Raw genomic sequence first — 15,241 nt, forward strand, 5'->3', positions numbered from 1 at the left:
AACCAAGTATTCACAGAAAAAAAAATGATTTAAATTCTACCCAATCCCTTCCAGAAAATTGAAGTGGAGGGAAACCTTCCAAACTTACTCTATGAGAACTGCATGACCAAAGTTGGTACAAGAAAAGGAAGCTACAGACAAATATCTCTCATGGATCCAGATATGAAGATGTTTTTTTAAAGATTTTATTTATTCATTTGACAGAGAGAGAGAGATCACAAGCAGGCAGAGAGAGAGGAGGAAGCAGGCTCCCTGCTGAGCAGAGAGCTGGATAGCGGGCCGATACCAGGATCCTGAGATCATGACTTGAGCCGAAGGCAGAGGCTTAACCCCCTGAGCCACCCAGACTTCTCCCAGATGTGAAGATTCTAAACCAAATTTAAGCAAACTGAATCCAATAATATGAAAAATGGATAATATATTATGACCACGTAGAGTTTATCTCAGAAATGTAAGATTTGTTTAATATTTAAAAATCAATTAATAATCATAGCAACAAAAAGTGGAAAATCATAGGGTCATCTCAATAGATATGGAAAAAAATGGACAAAATCCAACATTCATTTCTAAAGAAGACTGAAAATGAACTAGAAATAGAAGGGAACTTCCTCAATTTGTTGAAGAGCATCAGTAACATCACAGTTTAATGTGCAAAACTGAAATCACATTCTACAGGCAGAATTTTCTCTTCCTGATGGAATTAGGCCTACCCAGATTATCTAGGATAATCTCATTTACTTCACATCAACTGATTGTGAACATTAATCACATCTACAAAATATCTTCCCAGCAATACCCAAATATGTGTTTGATTAAATAGTTGAGGACTGTAGCCTTAGCCAAGTTTGAAGCATAAAAGTAACAATCACCAACCCATGTCCATCAACAGGTGAATGGGCAAATCGTGCTATACTCATTCAATGGAATTGTATTTCATCAACAAAAAGGAATACACTATTGATAGATGCAACAAGGATGAATTTCAAAGTAATTATTTTGAGTGAAAGAATCTATACCAAAAAAGAGTATGTGCTATATGATTCCATTTTCATAAAATTCTAGCAAGTGCGAATTAGTCTATAGTGACAGAAAGTGGATCAGTGGTTGCCTGGGGACAGAAACAGGAAGGAAAGTGGGGTGGGCCAGGAGCAAGGCATTACCAAGAGGCTTGAAGAAACATTGAGAAGGTGATTGGCATGTTAATTATTTTGATTGTACTGATGCTTTCACAGGCACATACACATGTCAAAGCTTATCAAACTTTATACTTTAAATATGTGCAATATGTCAATTACACCTCAATAAAGCTATTAAAAATTAAAACTAAAAGGCAATTAGACATCCATGAAATTAATCTCCCAACTCAATAACATACGATTTGAAAAGCACTGTGTGGGAGGCTCAAAAGAATTGCTTTGCTTGTTAGTTTACTTGCTTGCTATCTATCATTCATCCTCTTCCTACTTAAAGGGGGAGCTCCCAAGATGTGAGATAATGGTGGGATACAGTACCCTGTCGCAACTACAGAAGTTGAAGGATAAAGATCTCTCCTTCTCCCTCTCCTGGGTTGAAGAATCCGGAGAAACTAACTGAAAGACAGGTTAGTTAGTATCTGGTCACCTTAGTTTCAACAATGCCCAGCCTCACCAATAGTGTCCTGGCCACACTGCTTCTGCTGAAAGAAGGTTGCCCTGGGACCCCTTTGATTCATGTCATCTTTCAAGTCTGGGTCTCTAATTTCCCCCTTGGTTTTGGGAGCCGTTCACCCCTAATATCCTTTCAATAAATTCCTTTTTTGGATTGTTTGATTTGGTTAGTTCTAGTTGGTTTCTGCTGTTTACAATCAAGAACCCTGATAATATAGGGACACCTGGGTGGCTCAGTCAGTTAGGTGTCTACCTTTGACTCAGGTCATGATCCCGGGGTCCTGTGATTGAGCCCCACATCAGGCTCCCTGCTCAGCAGGGAGGCTGCTTTTCCCTCTCCTTCAGCCCCTCCCCCTGCTTGTGCTCTCTCTCTCTCTCTCTTTCTCTCAAATAAATAAATAAATAAATTCTTTAAAAAAAGAATCCTGATAATATAGAGAAGAAAGGGGAGAGGTATGGAGAGAAAATTCTGGAAAGCCTACCAAAACTCAATCAAGCAGGAACCAAATATCCATTTTGTTTAATAAGATACAAAACCACTGTCACGAAAATCTAGGGTATCTTTACTTGGAGTTCAGGAAAAGGAAAGTGTGTTCAGTAATTTTTATACAGTAAATAGAGCCTGATAGTTTGTTCCAGGGACCTGTACTGTCATCCTAACTTCAGAGAAGGGTTTTTTTTTTCTTTCTTTTGTTAATAGGGACCAGGATGGGTTTATAGAGAGCAGAGAGAATATTAGTGGTTGTTTGCCATCATTAGGTAGTGGGGAAAATGGCAGAGGGACCCTGGATTTGAACCTTCCCCAGTATGACTCAGGGATACACTCTGTGTCTGGGTCCAGGTTTCTTTATCCTTTCCTCTGACCGTGGAATATGCTTGCAAATCCTCACCCAACAATATGGCTTCTGGGAGATCTGGAGCAATGTTTCCTTTTCAAAGACATAATAGGCACAGCAAATGGTACCATTTATACAACATGCTGTGAGGAACAAACAAGCAGGTTGCTTGCTGGTCCTGGTGACTGGCCCGGTGGCTTCTTTGTAATCCTGGCACACTGGTTAGGAAGCTGTGAGCTAAAGCTGTCAAGGTCAAATTCTGTGCCTGACCACTTGAAGGTCTTCATGACCTGTCCCAGCCAGCACTTCTATTATTACCTGTCCCTTCCACTCTGTGTCTTACTCACTCTTGTCCACTGATTTCCAGATTGTGCTCCAAAAAATGGCTCTAAGTTTTGATGGAAAGGAGACTCAAGACAGGAAAGTTTCAAAAACACAACTCTGTACCAGTGATCTCTTCCTCCCCTGACCTTGTCTTGTTTTGTCATGGATCACATTCAGCTTTGTATTTAATATTTCATAGGGTAGGGATACCTGGGTGGCTCAGTTGGTTAAGCATCTGCCTTTAGCTCAGACTGTGATCCCAGGGTCCTGGAATCAAGTCCCGCATTGGCTCCCTGCTCAGCAGGGAGCCTGCTTCAACCTCTGCCTGCCATTCCCCTTCCTTGTGCTATCTCTCTCTCTCTCTCTCTTTGACAAAGAAATAAATAAAATCTTTAAAAAAATTTCATAGGGTATATCTTGGCTTGTCTTCCCAGTGAGATTGGAAGATTTTGGAAGGCACAATGTCTAGCTCATTTCCAGCAGTTAGCAATAACCATTGAGTAAATAAACTAATGCATGAATGAAGATAGTTATCATTTACTGATCACTACTTGCCAAGCACCATATTAAAACAGTTTGTGTGTGTTATGTCTTTCAATCCTTACAACAAACCTATAAAGTGGGTATAGTTAATACACTCATTTCACAATTACAGGAAGTGAGGCACTGGGGATGGAAGTGACCGATCCAAGGTTACACAGCCAGTACAAGTATTATTTTAACTAGAGTTGACCCTTGGACAACATGGGGTTTGAGGTGCTGACCCTGTACAGTCAAAAATCTGTGTATAATATTTGACTCCTCTAAAACTTAACTATTAATAGCCTGCTGTAGACCTGAGCCTGATAACATATAGTCAGTTATACATATTTTGTATATGTATTATATATTATATTCTTATAATAAAGTAAGCTAGAGAAAAAGAAATGTTACTAAGAAAATCATAAAGGGAGAGCCTGGGTGGCTCAGTCAGTTAAGCATCTGCCTTCAGCTCAGATCACAATCTCACGGTCCTGGGATTGAACTCCATGTCTTGCTCCCTGCTCAGCAGGGAGACTGCTTCTCCCTCCCCTTTTGCCCTTTCCCCTGCCCATGCTCTCTGTTTCTCTCTCAAATATAAAAATCAAATCTTAAAAAAAAAAAAAAGAAAGAAAATCAGGGACGCCTGGGTGGTTCAGTCAGTTAAGTGTCTGCCTTCAGCTGGGGTCATAAACCTAGGGTCCCGGAATAGAGTCCTGCATTGGACTCTCTACTTAGTGGGGAGTCTGCTTCTCTCTCTCCCTCTCCCTGCTCGTGCTAGCTCGCTCACTCTTTCTTTCTGTCAAAATAAATAAACAAAACCTTTATAACAGTAAATTAAAAAAAGAAAATCATTAAGAGGAGAAAATACATTTACAGTACTATATCAAAAAAGTGGGCCCATGCAGTTCAAAGCTATATTGCTCAAGGGTCAACTGTACCACACTAATCTCAAGGTAGCATGATCCAGAGAGGGAGAATGTTAAGGATTTTTAAGACTTAGAGTTCTGAGATACCAGATGTACTCTAACAGACTGGACAGGCGAAGGATCAAAAGAGCAGGGAGGGACACCTGGGTGGCTCAGTGGGTTAAGCCTCTGCCTTCGGCTCAGGACATGATCTCAGGGTCCTGGGATCAAGCCCCACATCGGGTTCTCTGCTCAGTGGGGAGCCTGCTTCCCCCTCTCACTCTGCCTGCCTCTCTGCCTACTTGTGATCTCTCTCTTTCTCTGTGTCAAATAAATAAATAAAATCCTTTTTATAAAAAAAAAAGAGGAGGGAAATCTCAGTAAATTGTTTTATTGAAGGAAGAAAGAAATGGAAATGATCACTGAATTAGGACCATTGATTTACTCTGTGTTTGCACCCTCTGCCCATCCAAGCCCTTGCCAGATACACAGCAAGTGTTTGCTCTCTATTAAGTGAGAGCAGTAACCCACATTCATTCACAAAGCCCTAATTAAGCAACTATTTGTAAAGGAGCTTTCTATGACTCCCAGATACTAAAAACTATACACATGAACCAGTTATTTATGTAGAAGCTAGCTAGTATACTGCCTGGCACATACATAATGAGCAGTTTAATAAATGAATCATTCATGGTATTGTTAGTGTTAATACAAAGGATATTTATTGAGTGCCTAATATGTACAATATTCTGGGTGATTTCATAGTCCCTGGCTTGCATAATTCTTGCAACCATCCCTTGACTTAACTGGTTTTACTGCGTTTTAGCAAATGAAGAAACTAAAGGTCAGAGTGAAGATTCCCTCAGTCACACTAATCTGATACCAAAATCTATGCTCTTTATGATGGTAAATAACATGTATGCCAAAACAAATAAGTGGACTGAAAAGAAAAATTGACAACCAGTTCTTACTAACACCTTACCAACAATGCCTGTGGTTTGAATCCAGACGTATATGATAGCCCAGGTAAAAACTGCATTTCCCAACATCCCTTGCAGCTACATGAAGCCAAGTGACTGGGTTCTTTTTGTTTTTTTTTTTCTTTTAAAGATGTATTTATTTTAGAAAGAGAGAGAGCTGGGAGTGGGGAGAGAGAAACTCAAGCAGACTACACGCTGAGCATGGAGCCTGATGCAGGGCTCGATCCCAAGACCCTGAGATCAGACCTGAGCCAAAACCAAGAGTCAGACACTCAACCAACTGAGCCTCCCAGGCATCCTGAAGTGACTAAGTTCTTAGCCAACAGGACTCAAGTAGAAGTGATTTGTAGAACTTCTGAATTGGACCCTTAAAAGAAAGAAGCATAAAAAAAAAGAAGGAAAGAAACATGCCTTCCACTGCCCATGCTCTGCCTTCCTACATGTTGGCATGTCAACAGGGTGGGAGCAAAAAAACACAATAGGAGCCTGTACTCCTCAAACCTCCATAGCAGCCCTGAACCACCTATTTGGACTAAGTAAATGAAAAATAAGCTATTTTGTCTCAAGCACAATATTTTATGGTCTCTTTTTAGAGCCTTTGGGCATGTAACTGATAGTACTCATAGGAATATTTTTCTGGGAGTTGACTACTTTGGGCGTTTTGCACTAAAGGTTTAGAAATAGAAGGACTTTTATCTGTCATCTAATCCAAGGTCCTGCTATTTCAGATGAGACCCAGAGAGGAAGAAAGGACTTGTGAAGACTACCCAGGCAAGTGGGATTGCCATCTGTTACCATCCAGGGAGGCTCTCCTCTTTATTTTTTTTTCCTCCTCTTTATTTATGTACTTGGCATTATTAGAGGCCGATAACAAATGCCCTTTCTAAAAATAAGGAACCCAACTTGTGCTTGTTTCCAAATAGGTCAGTTTCTAAAAGCAGGTCTATGGTGGCCCCTTGAAGGCCAGCATACTGGTAGACTGTGGTGGTTGTTTGTAAAAACCAAGCATACTATGATGTGGTAAGTCGAACTGTAAAATAGTAACACCCAGTTTGTTCAATGATAATCAGAGTTTTTTTCATGCACTTTTTTTTCCCTGGGAATCAGTATAAGTACACAACCACACCTCCAGGACTGATTTGGTAAAAGTGAAAAATCACAGAACTTGGCTGAAGGAAACTCAGAGCCGGTGAGGTTGGCAGTCAGATGGCAAGCACACAGAGTGTGCCAGCACCTATCACATGGAAAGCATGCCTTGAATTCACTTACTTTTGCAATGGACCAGCCACCCAAATATCAGTGTCCAGAATGCTGAAAGGTCAGGTAAGTGGAGGAGTTTGATTTACCTGTGGCAAGCATGGGAGAGGGCCAAAGGTGGTATAAAAGGAAAGAGAAAGATTTGGGGAAGCAAAAAAAAAAAAAAAAAAAAAAAAAAAGTCTAGGGACAAAATGACATCAGAGTTACGCTGTGTTCCTCCATAGCACTGACGACTCTGCATCCTACCATTTTCTGATGTCTCTGAAGGACCACTAAGTTCCATGAGATTCAGCTTTTAGAATAACTATTGGAGTCAAGGTACAATAACGGCTCAGATCACCCCCTTTGGAGATGGTTCCACCCGGACTCAAATCCCAGGTCTGCCAGTTACTCGATGTTTTTCCTTTGCTTCTTCAAATCTGGATTTTTTTTTTTTAAGAAAAAAATCTGAACCACAGATAGCATCCCCTGCCTCACTTGGTCATTGTGAGGATTATATATGCAATAGTAATGGGCAGAACACTTAGCATGGTGGCTGGCATGTAGTAAGCGCTCAGCTAATATGTTCGGCCATTATCATGGTGTTTTTCTGTGGTGCCAAACTTGAAACCTATTTGAATGGAAGGAGTAGGAACCCCTAAACCACTGTGCCTCACAGGAAGGGCAGCAGTTTGTATCCCAAGTTAATGTGAGAGAGTGCTGATGCTAGAGATTTGTAGTCAGTAGTCTAAGGTGAAGCATTTCCTGACAGGCTTTCTAGATGGTTCTGGTACATGGGCTCCAAGGACTATACCTCAAGAAAGAGTGACCTAAGAACTTAGAAACAGGGGGATGAAGGGTTCCCAGCTTTGGGCGCTCTGGATTGCCTCAGGCTACACGTATTTCAGAGTTAAAGACAAACACTTACAATTTAATTTCCTTCAGCTGCTTTTACCTGCTACTTTCTGAAGGCCCGTACTCCCACTCCCCTCCCTCAGGAGACACAAGTGATTGCTGACCAGACAAAAGGAAGGCTGTTATAGTTATGGTTGATTAAGCTGTTAAGTGAGGAGCACTCCACTTAACAATGGTCTTGCTCTCATCAAAATGAGAGCCATAGAGTGACTCATAATGGGATAAAGAAGGCATGTTCTCTGGCTGGTGCTCACGGCCCCTGCAGTTCAGAATCTCAGGCTCCCCCGATGCCTGCCAGGAACTCTTCAATGAGGATATTGGATTTTATTTATTTATTTGAGAGAATGAGTGGGAGAGCATGAGCAGGGGCGGGGGAAGGAACAGACTGCCTCCTGAGCAGGGAGCCGGACATGGGGCCCAACGTGGGACTCGACCCCAGGATCCTTGACCTCAAGACCCTGGGATCCTGACCTGAGCAGAAGGCAGATGCTTAACCTACTGAGCCACCCCAGAGCCTGTTGGCTCCTTTTACACTGATATCAGACCTAAGGACAACGGACAAACTGCCTCACCTTTTTGCACAGGACCTCACAAAATGATTAACCTGGTGAGCCGGCCCCCCACCCCTGTGTGAGGGTGCGCTCGCGCACACACATACACACAGACTTCCAGTTAATTTGGCTAAGATAGTGAGAATGAGGTTGAAGATGACACAAAAGGATCTTTAAAGCTTTAAGCTTAATGAGGTTTGCTTTCACCCCCCTCCTACCTTACCTCCAAGGTGAATAAAAGGCGGCAGAGAGAGTGAGCATCTCCTTAGAGGCCATCACTGAAACGTAAATCTCTGATGTTGGGGGAAGAGATTCAGGGATAGGGGAACTCTGAGAGGTCACTTGCTCCTTCCAGAAGACCTTGGTTTGCTCAAAGACGCCTTTTGTACTTTGTGAAATGGGTTTCCAGAATAAGAACTGCACCTCCGTGGAGACTTACCAACCCCAAATCATCCCCCTCAGGAGTTTGGTTTTCAGTAAAAGGCACCAGCTACTTTCCCTTCTCCAGCAAGCCCATTAAGGAAACACAGAAACCCACAGGTGTCACTTTTTCCTGAATTTGGTTTAAACGAGATCTGTAGGGAGCCATAGGCTTTTCTCCATTCTGTGGAAAGAAGTTGGGGGCTCACAGTAGTTTGTAGAACAGTTTGCCTGTTGAATTCTGCTATTTTCTGAAAGTCTGCCATGCCATGCCCACAGAGATCTGGTATATTTCACAGAGGCTACATTATATTAGCTTTCCAGGGCCTGGCTTTTCGGGTCCAGCTAGAGACCCTTGCACACTGCACGTGGCACCCCGTGTTTCTTTGTTGATGATAATCACAGGCAGAAGAGCACTGGCTGAGGAGGAAGGAGACTGGGCTTCTAGTCTCAGCTCTGCTACAGACATGCTGTGTAAGCTTGGGCAAGTTCCCCTCCCCACCTGAGAATGTCCTCATCTGTAAAATGAGGAAGAAGATCTGTCAGGGTCGCCCCCATCTCTGCCATTCTGTGAGTCCTAACAGCAAGGCTTAAACATAACTTGGTTCTATCACATCACCAACTCTAAGCCAGTGGTTTGTAAGTTCTAGTGTGCACCAGAATCAGCCAGAGAAGAAACTCTAGTTGCGAAAATGTATCCTACATCTGAAAAATGACTCATGTTTAAGGTCATCCATTCCATCCATTGATGGTATGAGTTACCCATGCATCCATCCAAAAGTGACTCAGGTAAAATAAAGTCTGGAACATCCACCATCCAGTGTAATGGAATACTATAGAGATGAGAAAAGTACTAGAAAGTTCTCTGTGATGGATAGGAAAATATATTTTTTCCTTAATTTATATAAGTATATTTAATTTTTAAATTTTTATTTATTTATTTTATTATATTTTTTAGAGAAAGAGAGAGAGAACCAGTGTGAGTTGGGGGAGGGGCAGAGGGTGAGAGAGCCAGAATCTTAAGCAGGCTCCATGCCCAAGGTGGAGACCAACTCAGGGCTCAATCTCATGACCCTGAGGTCATAACTTGAGCCAAAAACCGACTGAGCCACCCCGGTGCCTCTAATTTACTTTTTAATTTTTTTAAATTGAAGTACACTTGATACAAGATGTTACGTTAGTCTTAGGTGTACAGCATAGTGATTTGAAAGCTTTGTATATTATGCTCTGCTCACCACAAGTGTAACTACCATCTGTCACCATAAGACCCCATTACAGGGGCACCTGGGTGGCTCAGTGGGTTAAAGCCTCTGCCTTCAGCTCAGGTCATGATCCCAGGGCCCTAGGATCGAGCCCCACATCGGGCTCTCAGCTCGGCAGGGAGCCTGCTTCCCCCTCTCTCTCTCTCTGCCTGCCTCTCTGCCTACTTGTGATCTCTGTCTGTCAAATAAATAAAATCTTTAAAAAAAAAAAAAGACCCTATTACAACACCACCAACTATACTCCCCATGCTGTACCTTCCATCCCTGGGACTTATTCATTCCCCAACTGGAAGCCTGTACCTCCCACTCCTCTTCACCCATTTTACCCATCTCCCCCATCCCTTTCTCCTCTGGCAGCTACCAGTTTGTTCTCTGTACATATGGGTCTGTTTCTGCTTTTTTGTTTGTTTGCCTATTTGTTCATGTGTTTTGGCTTTTTAAATTCCACACATAAATGAAATCACATGGTGTTTGTTGTTCTCTATTTCACTTAGTATAATACTCTCTAAGTCCATCCATGTTGCAAGTGGCAAGAGCTCATTCTTTCTTAATGGCTGTTGTACATATGCATTATATACATGCATATCTTCTTTATCCATTCATCTATCAACAGCCATTTGGGTTTCTTCCATATCTTGCTTATTGTAAATAATGCTGTAATAAACATGGGGATGGGTATATCTTTTCAAATGAGTGTTTTTGTTTTTGGGGGGAGTAAATAACTAGAAATAGAATTACTGGGTCATATGGTATTTCTATTTTTAATTTTCTGAGGAACCTCCAAACTGTTTTCCATAGTGTCTACACCAATTTATACTCCCAAAGATAGTGCACAAAGGTTCCTTTGGCTCAGATATGGACAGATTTGTAAGTTATATTATTTTTTCTTAAAGCCACAGAACAGTGTGTAAAGAGAGCTAACTTTTGTTAGGGGGGGGGAGTGAAAAACACATGTCTGCCTTTGCTTGATATCTAAGAAAGTATCTGTTATAGAAACTCTGATGGGATTTAAAAGAAATGAATAGCCCCCCATCACCTAGGTTCCTATGACAAGTGGGCGCAGAGTAGGGTGGGAATTGGGTAGCTGAGGGAAGAAACGGGTTTGCTAAAAGGCACTTTCACTCTATACATTTTAAGGTTTGTGAATTTTTTTTGCCATGTGAACGTACCTGCTCAAAAATTATACAATAAAACAGAATAACAGAACCTACTTGGAAGCTAGTTGAAAAGACTGAGCTTACGGAGTCAGAACTCTAGGGGTTTAGAATCTGCATTTTTCACTAGTTCCCCCAGTAGGTTCTGATGTAATTGCTGAGTAAACTCTACTTAGAAAAAACACTGGCATAAACACTGCAAAACAGGAAGGTTGGCCAAGATACCTGTAGTGTAATGTAGGGCCTTCCCTTTAACGATTTTTCTGCCAGGCAGCCCCATATCATTCCCAAACTGTAAGGTCCCCAAATCCAGCCCTTCCCTTTCTACCTCCCTACACATCCCAGGGATGTGACCAAACCCTTCTTTGAAAAATCCAAATAGGGGCACCTGGGTGGCTCAGTGGGTTAAAGCCTCTGCCTTCGGCTCAGGTCATGATCCCAGAGTCCTGGGATCGAGCACCGCGTCGGGCTCTCTGCTCATCGGGGAGCCTGCTTCCTCATCTCTCTCTGCCTGCCTCTCTGCCTACTTGTAATCTCTGTCTCTAAAATAAATAAATAAAATATTTTAAAAAATCCAAATACTCCTTTATGGTGAGAAATAGTACATCCCCAGCACCTATGTTTCTATGGGGTTGTTTTTTTCTTTTCTTTCACAGAATTAGGCCGGCAGGACCTGCTCGTTTGGAGGAATAAGTGTTGTTGGGAAAGAGAAAACTCCCACCAGTGCCCTTTGCAGATCCAGCTGTAGGAATAGAGCTGTGGGTGTAACTTCTGCCTCCAGTTAAGGGGACCTGCCTATGTGTTTTCAGGTCAGGGTGTGGGTAATATGCAGATTTTGCCTGAAACTCTTACTCTTACCCACTGAGCCAATTGGACACCCTTTAAAGACAATATTCAGCAACATTTATTATTGTGTATGTGTCCTAAGCACTTACCATGTTATCTTACTTTTTCAACCCTGCGAGGTGTTTTCCATGTCCATTTCACAGATACGGAAACTGAAGCTTAAGTAGGCTAAGTGACTAGCCACAGGCCACAGAGCTAATGAGCAGTACAGTTGGGATTTAAATTCTGACAGTCTGATGTTATAATCTGCGCTCCTAAGTGCTTCACTGTACTGCTTCTCTTTGTTGGGGGGGGGGGGGTCATCCCTACTCAAAGCCAAGGCTACTCAAACCCAATAAAAAGTTTTTCAAACTCTGTCCCAAGAGCTCAGAGAGTCACCACTGCCTCTGCCTTTGACCCACTGTCCCTGTCTCTCTTGTTCTGGTCTTCTGTGTCTGTTTTTCTCTGGAAGAGTCCAGATTTTCTTGTCTGTCCATTGGTATTGGCATTTCATTTGGACTGTCTGCCTGGATATTTTTAAAAGAGCTTATTTATTTATTTGAGAGAGAGAGCATGCACAGGCAGTGGGGGGGGAGGGGCAGAGGGAGAGGGAGAAACAGACTCCCCACTGATCAGGGAGCCCCACTCAGAGCTCAATCCCAGGACCCTGGGGTCATGACCTGAGCCAAAGGCAGACGCCCAACCCACTGAGCCAACAAGTGGGTTTTAAATCCTCTGCTTGGGGGCGCCTGAGTGGCTCAGTGGGTTAAGCTGCTGCCTTCGGCTCAGGTCATGATCTCAGAGTCCTGGGATCGAGTTCCGTGTCGGGCTCTCTGCTCAGCAGAGAGCCTGCTTCCCTCTCTCTCTCTGCCTGCCTCTCCATCTACTTGTGATTTCTCTCTGTCAAATAAATAAATAAAATCTAAAAAAAAAAAATAAAATAAAATAAAAAAAATAAATCCTCTGCTTGAATTTAAAATTCAGCTTCTCCCTTGATCACTGGCTTTTAGATCACCCTTGGTATCAAGCTCTGAACCCCTCAGGCAGGCCTAATCTCCACCTAAGGCCCCAATCTCCACCTAGATTCCCAGCCCAGGTCCCCAGCATGGATGTGGTATTCTGGCATTCCTGTTTGTCCCACCAGGAAGAAAATAACAGACTCTCTTGGTCTTTCTTGGACTTTTCTTTCTCAATTAGATGCTTCTGCTGATCCCTCATCCTCAGTCATGTGCAGCAAGGTCTCCCAAACCTTGCCAACAAGTTCATTTCCTCCAGTGCACCACTAAGGAGCCAAAGCAGCAGCCATGACTCATTGGTGGCCCAGGATTGTATCTTGAAGCTATAATTGTATTTGATGTCATTTGCTGCCCCTCCCTACTAGCAGCTGGGATACAGCCCAGGCAGTGTGGAGACAGAAAGAGGAAGTGTCTCATACAACAAACATAGTTCACACATTTTTTTGTTTTTATTTTTTAAGGAGTAGAGGTGAATTGCCCCAGACTGATGGCTTGTTATTGCCTTGTTCCTGGGTGGAATTTGAAAGACAATTGGTTCCGGTGGGAGAGAGGTGAAATATTTGGCCACACAACAGAGTAAAAACAAATTGTGCCCCCCTGGGAGTGAGCAGGAAGCTTTAATCCACAGTGTTCCTGTCCCAAGCGGAGAGGCAATAATGAAGCCAGTTCGTTTTTGGAGAAAACTTGCTTGCTTCTGTGAGCTATGGTGAGAGCCTAACAATGCTCTGTTCATTTGTAGTTTTTAGCATCTCCTTGTCGTCAACCAAGTCCTAGGGGCTATGTGAAGTTAGACCACTTTATCTCCTGTTGCTGTTTTGACCACTTCCTTCCTCTCCTCAAAACCATTCAGCAGTTCTCTCCTAAGAACACCAGAAACACTAGGTCCCACCTATGAACTCTTTACACTGCATACACGGCATGGACTCCAGAGCCTGAAAGCCTGTGTTGAATCCCAGTCCTGCTACCTACGACCTGTGTGATTTTGGGCAAGACGCTGAACCTCTCTGTTTCCCTGTTTCTCTTCCTGTAAAGTGGAAATAATAATACTGCCTACCTTATTGGGTTGTATGAGGCGTAAATAAATTAATATTCGTAAAGCAGTTGGGGGCGCCTAGGTGGCTCAGTTAGTTAAGGATCCGACTCTTGATTTCGGTTCAGGTCATGATTTCAGGGTCGGGAGACTGAGTAGCACCTTGAGCTCTGTGCTCAGTTCAGAGTCTGCTTGAGATTCCCTGCACCTTGCCCCTCTCGTGCTCTTTTCTCTCCATCTCTCGAATAACATTAAATAAGTAAATAAAGTGTTTAAAAAATATATTTGTAAAGCACTTGGAACCATGTCTGACTATACTAAGTGCTATGTAAATGGTTGCTAAATACATAAATAGGTATATTCATTCTTTAAACAAATATCTGTTGAGCATCCAATGAGCTAGCCAGGAGTTGGCAAGCTTCTGCTGTAGGGGGTCATGCAGTAAATAATTTTTAGGCTTTACAGGCCACACGTTCTCTGTGGCAACCACTTAACTCTGCCTTTGTAGTGTGAAAGCTATCACAGGCAACATGTAAATGAATTAGTATGACTGTGTGCCGATTCAAATTTTATTTATAAAAACAAACTTTGGATTGGATTTGGCCCACAGGCCAAAACAATTTGTGAAGCCCTGTGCTAGGGAATGAGGGATATAATAGTATGCAAAACAGACCCACTGAATCCTGTCTAGCGTGCAAGACAGACTTTAGATAATTACATACCTTATCAATTATGATAGGGTGGGGGCGGTCAGATCATGACCTGAGCCGAAATCAAGGGGGATGGGGGTTGGGGAAACGTAGTCTGGAAGATCAGCAAGGGCTTCTCTGAGGAAGTGGCCTCCAACTGTGATCCAAGTTGGACGTGAATGGTTGAATGGCAGTGTGGGAAGAGGCCTGTGTGAAACAACTTGTATTGTCACCATGCTCAAAGACTAAGGACGTTCTAAATATCCCAGACAGGTGCATCTGGGTGGCTTAGTCGTCAAGTGTCTGCCTTGCAGGCCATGATCCCAGGGTTCTGGGATTGAATCCCATGTCAGGCTCCCTGCTCGGCGGGAAGCCTGCTTCTTCCTCTCCCACTCCCCCTGCTTGTGTTTCTTCTCTCGTTGTGTTTCTCTGTCAAATAAATAAATAAAATCTTTTAATAAAATAAGAATCCCCAATAGCCCCATCTTCCCCTTCAGATTATGGAGAAATAAATTTTTTTTTAATGCAACCCTTTCCTGAAGCAGTTTTTCATTTTAGCGTGCACCACCTCTTGTGAGAATGGTAGACTCGTCAAGCACATAGACTAGCCCCTGGCCGCCTGGCCCACACACTGGTTGCTCACACTTGGGCAAGTGATTTAACCTCTCTGTGTCAAAGTTACCTTGTCCAATGGGAATGACAATGTTGGCAGGATCCTCCTATTCGGATTAGTATCTGGCTCATATGCATCAGCTCTTGCTGGCATGAATTATATGCTTGAGATGTTTTGTAAGGCATGCTAAGTTTCCCCTTTTTTTTTTCCCTGCGAATATTACCTCCTTTATACTGTGAGGAGTACCACTTCACCAAGTTCATTTATTTCAGGATTTAGTTGACAAACCAGTAAGCGAGTAGGTAACATGTATAGA

The sequence above is a fragment of the Mustela nigripes genome, chromosome X (assembly GCF_022355385.1).
Source record: "Mustela nigripes isolate SB6536 chromosome X, MUSNIG.SB6536, whole genome shotgun sequence".
In the NCBI taxonomy this organism is placed as follows: domain Eukaryota; kingdom Metazoa; phylum Chordata; class Mammalia; order Carnivora; family Mustelidae; genus Mustela; species Mustela nigripes.